Below are 13,301 nucleotides of genomic sequence, written 5' to 3' on the forward strand. Positions count from 1 at the left end.
TTATTTTAAAAGATAAATTTAAAATCTCATATCGTATCACACTTCCAAAAATGAAGATCTGGACCTCTTAATAGTATGTTTGCATTGCACACAAGGAGATCTAGACAACATTTTTCAAGTTTTGGTCCATTAACAAATATGTCGAGTCCATTAGTGGGAGTTATGAGCTCTATAGGTAGCCTCACAAGCTGACACATGTCAAGAGACATTGGTAACTATTTTATTGACACTGCAAATTCACTAGAGGAAATCAGGTCTAGCACACCTGCTGTAAATGCAAGTAAACTGCAGTACACATTACAGGGCCACCATTATTGGTTGTCTTGTGCTGATATAATGGTAATTCTTTTAGAAGAAATAGCATATGAAACCTGATGGATATTTTTCAAGACATCTTCATTTTCTATTTCATGTGATATTTTTTCTCTATGGATAGCTTAGAGGATATTATACTCGAGCATTTCCAGCATTTTCTTGTGAACCTACTTTAATCTTTTGCAGGATGACACCTTAAGCTTTATGATGTTGGGGATTATGTAAAGGTGAGTAAAAGAAACACATCGTGAGCTTAATTAAATATGTCTAGTCCAAAAAGGCCAACATGAGGTGGGAGGATGAGGACATGATGCAGGTAAGGATGGAATCTCCTATCATTCATAAAGAAAAAAAATCATGTAGATCACACAATAAAATTTGTAGCTATCAATATTACATATCTAGATTGTTTACTAGGCACCTGAGATAGTTACCTCACAACAAGTTCCTTCACTTGCAAAAGTGCTAGATTTTCCTTGCAATTTGATCTCATAAGCCCATTCAAGTCATGTACAGTAATGCAGGCTAGGTTTGAATCTCCTGTCATTCATATCAAGAGGCAGAAATCCCTAATTTTCAATAAAAAAATTCAATAGCCTTCTTATTCTTTTATTTTGTTACATTGTGTAGAGGAGTCCATCTGAAACCACCCTTAGTATGAGCATCAATATTAGCACCTCATTCTAGTAGTTCATCCATCAGCTTCAACATCCACCAATAGCTCGTAGGTGTAAAGGAGTTGCTCAAAATAATTTGGGGCCCAAGGAGATTACATTTACATCTGCCCCTTCATCCTACAAATGTCTTACCAATTTCAAATCACCTTTATATGCTCCAATATGAAGAGGAGTCCAACCCCTGTCATGATCTATTTCATGGAGGTTGAGCATCAACTGGCTGTAGGTCAACGTTCAAAATGAAAACTGTCTTTCTTGAGGCATAATACTCCCATCTTAGATTCAATTCAACAAAGTAGAATTTCCACATTAGAAAAACCCCAAATTAAAGAGGATCAATTTTTTTCTCCTTGAAACCCCAATCACCTCCAAGGCAAAGCTTCTGTCGATATTGCCCTCCAAAAGTTCTTGTGGTACAAGATTTGATGAGGGTGTTTTGATTTGTAAGTTGCCCACTTTGTTAATGAGTGGCTTCATTATCAAGCTATGCCAATATCAGTTCAAAAGATGTACAACTTATTTGATTGTTTAAAGAAAAAATTCTGGTAGTAATAAACAGTTGCATAGAGGATTTGCTCAAATGTTGTTATGCCTATCTTAGAATGTAAATCACAGATTTTCACGCCAGCTTTGAACTTAGTAAAGAGTTGTTAAAAAAAAATTTGAACTCCTAGTCTACTCGACATCTACAAATGCAACAACTTAATTTTATATTGATATGAGAAATTGGCATCAGTGATGGGCTTGTCTTCAATAACAACTATCAATTGGGAAGTCAGTGTAAAGGTGAGCTAGGGCATTGACTAACTCTGAGCACTCACATCTTTCAAATTTCAAGGTGATGGAATCAATAATTCCTTTGCTCTAATTGATGGTTAGAGATGTGGAATAAAAGTGAAGAGTTTGTGGGAATCATAGAGACTACTCCCACTGCTCCACATAGTTGGTGACAATTTTGAACTTAGGTTGTGTTTATGGATATGTTGAAGTTCATCTGTGTGGGCTCATCTGTGATGGAAATTAATTTGATGTGCAAATGAGTTTGTGGACTCTAAGAGCACAAATGAGAGACTAATTTAAGAGAAATTTGTGTTAGGGGTGAGCCTAGTGCTAGAATTACTACACAATGCCATACTTGCAAAAATTCTACCGCGTGAGGCCCTGAAATGCCACTGTTTTCTGATAAAAAGAGCCATAGAAACCATTCTAGCCCCTATACTCCAAAAATATACATACGTAAAACCAACCATTTTGTCAATCATCTTCGAATTTTAGATGCAAAAACCCTAGCTTTTATAAATAGTAATAAGAAAAATTAACACTAAAAAGCTCAATCTACAATTTCCTCACTACGAAATAGGGACCTTACCTTATAGCATAACTATAGATGACAAAATACAATCCAAAAATAGAGAATTGAGTGTATTTTCTAGCAAAAACTTGGTGAAACACATCGAACTCTTACCCATCAATGGGAAATAGTGAATTCTACCTTCCATGGAATGTCATCCATAAAGCTCGGCTTATTTAATTCCCTTCACTATAGAAATGAAAGACGTTTGATTATATGATATTTTGTATTTTTAGTTATTTCAGCGTTCCTTTTAGAAACTTATTAGATATTTCTATTTATTTATTTTAATTGTCAGTGAATGTTTGAAATCATTCATTATTATATTATTTGTGTGGTAAGTATATATCTTAGGGTTTATGTTAATTCCTTAAAATTAATTTATAAAAAATTGTGAGAAATAATCAAATGTAGTCAATATTAATGAATAGTCAATGAATGAAAAAAAGATTTGTCTAAGACTTAATTATAAATTATTATTTTTGTTATAAATATCTATCTTTTTTCTTTGTTCACAATTTTAGGACATAATTATGTGACTATTTTCTCTTTGAATGATGTTGATTTAGTAAAGCAACTCCCTCCTATCTAGTTACAAAGACTTATTAGTAAAACATGCACCTCCTATGTAGCTAGGAATACTTTGGATTCATTGCATGGGTGACGTGAAGATAAGAATTGATTTAAATTTAAAAAATAGATATTTAAAAATTATCTATATGTTTTTTTCTTGACAAACCTTTCATATTTTACTCGACCCACCAAGATGTGATTGCTAGTTATTAAAAATAAAATAATAGAAGATAATCTTCATTTCAATTAAATTTCCAATTTTCTTTTATAAAGTGCAATTGTTTCGAATTGGTAGTTGAACTTTTTTAAAATTAAGAATTACAATAAAAACTATGTAATTTAACTAAGTTTCAAAAAGAAATTAATATAAATTGTTTATAAAAAATAATTTGACAATATTTTTTTTCCTTGAAATGTAAAATGTAAGAGTTTAAAATGATCGAACCCTCATGATAAGTAGAGGGTGATCATTGAATTTTAGCTCTATGTGGAAAAATACAATTTGTCTCATCTCCTTGTTTGATTTATTTTTAAGTTACGTAAGAATTCTGAGCATATTACTTTATGGGTCTTTTTTCTTCAAATTATACAATTTTCTAGTAGATCAAGTTCATCCATGGCTTGCTTGTTTAGAACCTCTAAATCACGTTTTTGGATTGATCGAAAGAGGAAGTTACAAGTTGCTTGATTTTTTGATATTATATTATGAAGTGTGTGATATTTGTATGTTTTATAGATTATTTTGGATTATCAAGTTCATTTAACTAATAGCTTTGCCATGCAAGGGTTATTAGTGACTTTATCTTTAGTTTTCATTAAGTTCGCATTAGATTTACGTATCATATAAATTATTTGTCTAATAGAGAAACTAAAAGAGTGTTAAGAAATAAAATGCTCATTGCATTCAACTCGATAGATGGAGAATTCTTACAATATAATATACATTGAATTCCCTTGCAAGAAACTACGTAAAACATATTTATAATTTTTTCAAATATGGTGGGGATAAAACAACAAAATATAAGATGTACTCACTATTTTATAGTTACATCTCAAATCATACACTCCAAAACATATAATTCCTATCGATGCCTCTTCCATCTCCATTAAAATCATGATTACAAATAAAGAACAAATACCAAATGAATTGAAATTTAAATACATAAGGTACAAAATTTGATATTAAAAATCAAAATGCAAGCACAACCATGCCAAAAGCATGCAACAAATCAAACACAAAATAAAATAAAAAATTAAAAGAATAAATTATAATTTCTCTTTCTTCTAAATGACCTATCTAAAATAGGTAAAGTCATTGTTTTTTTCTACCATTTTTCATTAAAGAAAAAAATGGATTGGATCTACACTTTGGTTTATTTTCTTCTCAACAACCATTTGAGTCTTGTTGTTCATTGAAGAATATAAAGATGGATTGAATCCACACTTTGGTCTATTTTCTTCTCAACAACAATTTGAGTTTTGTTACTCATTAAAGAATATAAAATGGATTGAATCTACAAATTGAGGTATTTTTTCTCAAAAATATTTTGAGTTTCATTAGGGCATGCTCCTAAATATGAGAGGTAGTTAAAAAGAAAATGGATTAATCTGCAAGCTCTCACTGTATATCCCGCAAAAAATTCAATCATAGTCCATATAAAGGTAAACAAAGGAAAAACTACTTTTAGTTCTTCAAGGTTTTCTACATTGTTGATGTTGGTCGAAATTGTCCATGCATTTTCTATTTTATGTCAAGCCTCCTATTTTCACATAATATCACCCAAAAATAATCACATTTTTTGGTATGTGAAGAAACCATTGGAAATAATATTTTAAAGTTTAATATTTATCAAATAGTGGCTCACACTATTTACTTAACACTAAAATACATTAAATGTTATGATACTAAAATTATGATATATTCTATAAAGATAGTAATTGTATGATATTATTGTGATTAATAGAAATTATATGTTAATTACAAAATAATTAATTAATATTAATCTTTTTGATATGTAGAGATAGAATCAAAGTTTTCTTTTAAGTGTATGGAGGATTCTTATTTTCTTTAGGAGTTTATACATAGATTTTGAGGCATTTTGAGAGTAAATGAGGGTTATTTTGAGTTTATTTCAACTAGTTCAACATAAGTTGAGAGAACATTCAAGGAAGTTAAATGATAATGATTTATTAAGTGGACATAAACTCTATTGGTGAATGATAAAAGTTATTAAAAAGTAAAATATGTATGAATATGATAAAAAAAAAATTTGAAATTATCGATCATTCATTTTCTCATTTGTTTAGGTGTCTAATTATTAGTGCTCAATTTTTTAGTCATTTATTTGATCATTTATTTAGTCACGTATCTTTTTCTAACCTTGTGATTTGACCTGATGACCAAATTAGTCATTTATTTAATCACTTCTAAATAGAAATTACAAAATATTACTAGAATTTGATCAGTTTTACTCACGTGACTAAAATTTTTAGTCTTGTGACTAAAAGTTTTAGTAATGAAGTCATTTATTTCAAAAAATTCTACTAGTGTCCAAATTCTCATCATTTAGCTATGTAAGGATAGTTGAAATTCTTGATTTTCCTCCAAGAGAGTAGAGGATGAAATTCCTATCAAATTTGGGGTTGACAAGAGTGGGGTTTGATGTAATTTATTTCTTGATCTCTTCAAAACTAACATTCCCTTCCTTAGTCCAAGTGAACATTAGGTTCTTCAACATAGTTGTGAGAGAGTTCATCATAGAAGCAAGATTAGGGGTGAACCCTCTTATGTAGTTGATCCTACCAAGGAAGCTCTACAATCCTTTCTTATGGCTGGGAAGTGGGAGAAAGAGAATTTATTCTACTCTCTAGATCTATTGTTAGCCCATTTTTTGACACAATGTGTCCTAGAAGCTTTCCTTGATCAATAGTAAACACACACTTCTTTGGATTTAGGGACACACCATATTCTCTGCATCTGATGAATGCTTGTCTCAAATGATCAAAATGATCTGCTGCATATTTTGAGAAGAAAATTATATCATCAAGGTAAACCAATGCAAAATTGAAGGCCATCTCCATCACCTTTTGAAATGTTGGACTTGCATTGGTTAGTCCAAATAGAATTCTACAATAGGCATAGGTGGCCCATTTGGTAGTGAATATTTTCTTATACCTGTCTGATTCTTGGACTAACACTTGATTGTAGCTTGAAAAACCATGTAGGAAAGAAAATCTTTCCAAACCACTAACATTGGATAGAATATGTTCCATAGAAGGAATGGGATGTTGATCTTTAAAAGAAGCCTTATAAAGGTCCCTAAAATCTACACATAGTCTAATTTCTCTATTTTTCTTCCTAACAAGAATAAGATTAGCCACCCATCAGGAGTACTTGATAGGGAAAATAATATTAGCTTCTATGAGCTTTGATAGTTCTTTTTGTTGACATAAAGGTCAATTTATCTATATGTAACTCAACACTTAATCAATTGGCTACATTTCTACCAATCTCTATATCATTCAGTTTGTAGTGTTAACCAAGTGGTTTAGTTGTTCCTGATCTAAGTAGTCAAAATACAGTGCCTACCGAGCACTTGAGTTGTCTATAGTTTTTTGTGAGCTACATAGTGTTTACTGACCTTCACAAACAAAGTTTAGTGCAAACTAAGCATAGTGGAAGTGAAGAAGATCATAGTGTTAACCAAGCTCCATAGTGTTAACCAAGTTTAATAGTATCTACCAAGCTCATAGGGTTAACAAAATAGATCTTGTGTTGATAAAGATGTGTAGTATCAACCGAGTGATCAAGTTGCTATCAATTTTTTTAGAGTTCAATAAGTCACACAATGTTGACTGAGTTCAAGCTACTTAGAAGTGATTAGAATGGACCAAGCTTCAATTTCAACTGAGTGCCAAATATTTTTGAGCATTGATAATGTTTTTGGTGTATCAGAACACCATCGAGTTTGTCTCAAAACCTAAGTTACATTAGTTGGACCAACTTTTCAAATTATGATGAAATTAGTATTATATTTGACTCTAGTAAGTTGTGATTTGGATTGATATATATGTAATACATTGTATCATATCCAAATAAGATATATGTGAAGAGATATGATGAGCAGGAGTATGAATTAAAGAAGGCTAGAAGAAGTATAAGGGAAAACAAATATTTATCTATCATAGTCAAGTGATCATTGATATACAAGGAATCTCAACTAGTAAATCAGAGTTGTAGACCAAAGATCAGCCACTAGTTCATCCTAACAAGTGAATCAGTCAAATCCTTTAACAAGGTAGACTTAACAGTCTTTCCTAAATCTCCTAACTAAGTGAAAACTTCATTGTATGTTTGTAAATCCTTTAACAAGGTGGGCATGCTAGTCCTTATTGCTCCTAGCAGGGTAGATCACTAGAAGTGGTCAGTTGTAAGCTTTAATAGGTTAACTTAAAACTACAATACTAAAGCTTGTGGATATCATCCCCACCCTAGTTTTACTTTCTAATTGGAAGTTTTTTGGGTCACCATACCTTGTATCAAAGTGTTATGAATGTTTATTTTCATTCATTCTTTCATGCAAAAAATTAAATTAGAATATTATATGAAGAATTAATTGGTGAACTAAGATAGAGTTTTATTGGTTCCTGACTCACCTCTCTCCTCTAAATAACCTTGCCTACCTTATATTTCCAACAATTGGTATCAAAGCTTTCCAAGTTCACACATCAGAAGTTTAATAGCTTGAGAAAAGATAAGAGGTAATGGGGGTATAGAAGCTAGATAAGACTATTGAAAAAAAAAATGGATCTTGAATTGGTCATTGGGCAACTGAAGAAAGAAAAGGAGCAACTCTCTCAAACATTGAAAAGAAGGAAAGATCTTGCAGTGGAAATGAATGACAATCTCTACACTGAAGAAAGGATTGAAGATATTTATCTAGAAAGAAATTTAGATGAAGATGGTGAAGCAATCAAAGACCTATTAGAAAAGAATTTCAATTTTCAAGAAGAAGTTAGAAAGTTGAAAAGAGAACAAGAAATCCAATTGGTTAGATTATGTGAAGTCATAGAAGAAAAAGACAAAGCCAAAGAAGAGATAGAAGAAAAGAATAATGAAAGTCAACATCTATCCCTTTAGCAAGAAGACTTCATTGGTCAACTCACTAATGAAAATTAAGAACTTATGAATCTAAGATCAAAGAATGAAAGGTTGTAGATTGATCTCAACATTTAAAAGAAAATTGTTAGTCAAAATTTCCCTCCCATCAAAAAATCAAATTTAAATGATATGTTTTAATGGTCACCTAGGGTTTCTAATGAAATAATTTAGCATTGGCCATATTCATTATTTCATGTTATGCCTTAGGATATTTTATGTCACAGTCATGCAATTCACATAGTCATTGTTGGTCAAGTGTTGCTTAAGGTCAAGTTAGTGAAAGTGCACTTTGTTTTTTTTTTTCCCCAATCACATGGTTATCTTGACATACTATTGTTTAAGTTGTGATAGTGCAAAAGGGGCAAGTCTTCAATGTTCAAGATGCATTTCACACCATTGGATTTTTTACATCTATAGCAAGTGCATGATCACAGCAGGATAAATGATGGCCAAGTTTTGAGTTATGATAGAGCGGTTCAATTTGTTCACTTGATCATGGGGATTAAATAGTAACATCATTTTAGGGTGGTGATGGTGTGGATATGGTTAGATCTCAGCCTTCACAGGGTCACAATGATTACTAAGGAATGCAAAGAGTAGGTTGTGAGGTAGTGATGAACTACTAGTTATGGTTTCCCAAGTAGTAATTGTTATCCAAATAAGGTGGTGGCAAGGTTGTGATTATGAATGCTTCATGCAAAGCATAATGGTTGAACCAATGACAAAGGGGCATAATGATAAGAAGTGTATGGTCCACATAGTAAGACTTGATGGTTAAAAATTAGTCGATCAAGAGTCATGGTCAAGTTGGAGGTTGGTGGTCGCAAAAAATAGTTCTTTAAATGATGAATCCAATATTTTCCAATCTCCTGCAATTACTCTCATCAATCCCTAGGCTTGATTAATGCAAAGAGGTACTCCACTACCATTGGCCAATCCATTCATTTAGTTAGAAATTAAATAATCACCATTCCTAACCTCTCAGTGATTTTTTTGGTGTGGAAGTGATCCTCTCATGTGTGGATTTACTCAATAGCCAAAGCTTTTCAGTTTTGGAGTAAATATACTTTGAAGATTTTATTATAGTGGTTGATTTCTTTATCTTGTGAGGGAAATCATCCAAGTTATGTTGTCATTATAAAGGCAGATATTGTACTCTTTTTGGGGGTTAGATCTTCTCTGTTTTCTCTAATATTTCCTTGGCATACTACTGTGAATCCCCTCTTTTCCTTTTAATTATATGATTTTTTGTCTTATTTATTCTACCATCATTATACTGTGCAAATTTTACCACCTCTATTGATGTACTATGGATATTTTTAATTTGCATTTGTTGTATCTCTTTGGCCTCGGAATGATAAGAAGTGAAGTATTTTTTTCCTTATGTCAACCATGTGGTTTTCTGATCTTTATGTAGTTTATAGATTAAAGAAAGTTTGAATATGTATATCTTTGGGCTATCATAATGATAGTATTGTGCATGTGTGGGCAAAGACTATTCTAAAAACCCTATTTTGTTGCATCATCTCATTAGAATAGATTAGGCAATTGCTTTCATGTATTCCTTCTCCCTTTTCTCTTCAAGAATAGTTTAAGTGCATCCTAATAGTAGAGAAAGCCAACCTTCTCTAGAGACTCAACCTAATAGATCAAGTCCCACATTTTGGAGGTTGTTTCCATGTTCCATAAGGTTATTCTTAAGTAAGAATTTGGACAAGGGTGCAAGCTTTTGTGACAATAGTTTTTGGCATGCATCGTGGGACAGTTATATTAAAAATATTCAAGTTCACTAGCGTCAGGAAAAGATTCCTTCTTGATGTTGAGGAGATAGTACTACCTTCAGTATAAAGCCTTCAAGAGGTTCATTATTTAGAAGTACTTGGTGACTCTAAGCTTCAATCGCATCTAGTTTCTAGACCAAAGTTGCTATGATTCATACCCAAGAGACACACAAGGGCATCTTCTAGAGGTAAGTTCCAATTACAAGAGCTTTCTCTTTCTAATTCAAGAAGAAAGGTTAGAGTATCATTATCACTAGTTAGGAGTGTGGTAGTAACACATACCCCTACAAGATCTATCTCCACTCCTCCCATTATTAGGGCTCATTTGCTCACATCAGTAGAACACTTTTTTATATGGCTAGAGCTCACACTTTTTCCAACTTTAATGGTGGGAACCCCCTCCTATTAGCCCAAAGGCATGACATACCAATGTCAACTCTTAATGGTGCACCTAATTTTACTAGTGAAACCTCCACATTCCCTATTGAATATATTCAAGAGGTGTCTAATGTCTATAAAATTCATAGTATAACTAAGGATGATGTAGCAGTTAGACTTCTGGCCTCATCCTTGAAAGGAAAGGCATTACAATGGTATAGAATTTTTCCCCATAATTCTATTACTAATTGGGATGGGTTAGGGGAAGCCTTATGCAAGAATTTTGAGGAAAAAAGTAACCACTTGTCACTTTTAGAACAACTAACAACTATCAAGAGGCCCCCCCATGAATGTATGACTAATTTCAATTATAGATTTTTAAAAACATGGGATAGAATACCTACTACAGTGAAACCCTCTCCCAATAATGCATTCTTGTATTATCTCACAGCCTTCAATAGTGATATTGCTACCATTTTGCAATCTATGGGGGGAGACACCTTACCAAATTCTTATGAGGTTAACATAAGAGCTGAAAATATTTTGATACAGGGAGGGAAGTTAGCTCCAAGGTCCCCAATGCCTTTCTTCCCTAACATACCTAATCATCAACCTATTATGGCCTCTATTCATGTCCCTTTTATAATTCAACCTCTTGTTGTGATTCCAATAGCCTCTACATCCTCTAGTGGAGTTGATAGGATTGAGGCTATGATGTAGACATTAATGTATAATGTAGCTAAAAGGATGCTAGATCAAGAAAAGAAAATGCGGGAAATAGTACAGTAGTGCAAAAAATGGGAAATTAGCTAGTAACCATTAAGATGTAACAAGCTCAAAATAATAAGCCTCTCCAACTCCAAAATCAAAGTCTCATTCATGGTAGACCTCCAAACTAGAGTCATGCCCCCTACAATTAGAATAGACCTATAAATCACCCTCACAATCAGAATAGACCTATTGACCACCCCCAGTCTTCAAACACCAACCTAAATAGGGTCTTGGTCCCTCAGAACAACCTTGCCCAAGATCAAGATTATGACCCTTCTTGTACCTACTCGTATGGATACTACATGTGTTAGAAGATAGAATCTTACTTGACTTTAAGTATACCACAGCAAGTGGTTGTCTAGAAACACAATGCTAATCAACCTATCAATACCTTTTAGTAGGATGATTGTTCTTTTATGATCCACCTAGTGGAATAACATGGTAATGTAAACTATGATTCATGTACTTACAATACCATGAGCAAGAAAAGAGTTGTGGAGGAGAATGCTCCTCAACCTCCTAATTAGCTTTTTGCATCAAGTACAATGCCATGTGTATAAGAAGTTTCCCAAAAACACAATGCAAATTAGCCTACCAATGCTTCTCAATAGCAAAGGCAAGGTGAAAGTAGAGATAATGTGAACAACACACAGACTATTCCACCTCAAGCTTCTACTTCCAAGGCTCCCACCAAAACATCTAATGCTCCTTTTAGTGTGGTAGAGAATATGAGGAAGACCAATGCAAACATTTATATGTATTGTGCCATCACAAAGGAGGTTACTGCAGTAGGAGTTGGAAAGCATTGAACTCAGAGATCAACTACCTAGCATAGAGAATGTTGTGAGCTTGGTACAGCCATCTAAGAAGGTAGAAATAAGAAAAAATGTTAGACCTCCTCCATTTTATGTTTTTCTAGTTATATGAGATAAGCTAGTCCACAATTGTATGATTGATTCAAGGGCTATTAGTTCAATAATGCCAAAGTGGGTTGTTAATACCTTAGAAATAAAATGTGAACCCATTTTTAAGGATGTGTTGCAGTTGGATGGTAGCACCATGAAGACCATGGGAATCCTTAGGAATGTTGAAATAGCCTTATATGCATGTCTAGGTTGCACTATAGTTTAGGATATATAAATTGTTGAGGTTAACCCACACTTTGCCATTTGTCTTTCAAGAGATTCACTACTCAAGTAGGTGGCTACATATCTTTGGATTGGTCATATATGTTTTTTAGAGCTAGATATGGAACCAAGGTTTCAATCAAAGTAGAACCATTAGATCTCCACCACATTGAGTCTTACACTCCTAATATCATCAACATGAATTGCACCATCCTAGAAATAGATGAAAATGATAAAATAAAGGAGCCTACCACTTCTTTAGTTGATGCAATTGACTTCCTTTTGGATGAATGGGTTAATGCTTATCAGTTTAATCCTATATCAAAAACCTTTGAGAATAGCTTAGGCATATATTGTATATCAAAAAAGGATGCTATTGTCCCTAACTTGATGAAATCCAAAGAGGACACAAGTGGAATATGGAAGATGTATTTTGATGGATCAAGAAATAAAAATTGGTTAGGGGTTGGTGTAACATTGATTTCTCCTGCATTAGAAAAGTATTATTTCTCATTTAGGTTGTACTAATAATGTAGCCAAATATGATGCATTGATTTAGGGTCTCTTACTTGCTCAAAAAAGAAGAATCCAACCATTAAGTGTGTATGGGGATAATGAGATAGTGATCAATTAGGTAAGGAATCAAAATGTTACTAAGAATAATTTGCTCAAGTCTTACAAACATAGAGTGTGGGATATGCTTGAAGGTTTTAGTGCATTTAATGTTCAAAGTATCCCTAGAAGAGGGAACAAACACTCTGAGAGAATTACAGTGATGGGTGCATCTTATGATTTCTTGAGGGGCCTCAAAGATGAGAAGTAGAGGATTAAAGTGGGGGTTAGACCTGTCATCCCTTATAATGATACCAATTGGTAGGTCTTAGAATTTGATGCACAAATTGTGAGTTTCTTGGAGAGTGAAGTAGAGTTCTTAGATAGAAATAAATTTAGGTTGCATGACCAATATGGTGATCAAATTATCAACCTTAGCTCCAATAAATTATCTAAGGGTCTCATTACCTTGGAGAGTGCCTTCAACCCCAATGAGCAAGTGAGGAAAGAGGCATGAATCTTGCTACAAACAAAGGAGACCATGTGCCAATTATAGTTGTTGATGGATGGACATTAAACATGAGAAAGATATGTTATAAAACTGAGAAAGAAAGC

General features: G+C 33.0%; 1 pseudogene; it reads right to left on the reverse strand.

Annotated features, from left to right (window-relative positions):
• Positions 1-728: 728 nt before the first annotated feature.
• Positions 729-1,256, reverse strand: LOC149571256 (phytochrome-interacting ankyrin-repeat protein 1 pseudogene; annotated as a pseudogene).
• Positions 1,257-13,301: the final 12,045 nt, after the last annotated feature.

This window comes from Cupressus sempervirens, chromosome 2, assembly GCF_028749045.1.
Source record: "Cupressus sempervirens isolate cs-2001-9-10 chromosome 2, ASM2874904v1, whole genome shotgun sequence".
In the NCBI taxonomy this organism is placed as follows: domain Eukaryota; kingdom Viridiplantae; phylum Streptophyta; class Pinopsida; order Cupressales; family Cupressaceae; genus Cupressus; species Cupressus sempervirens.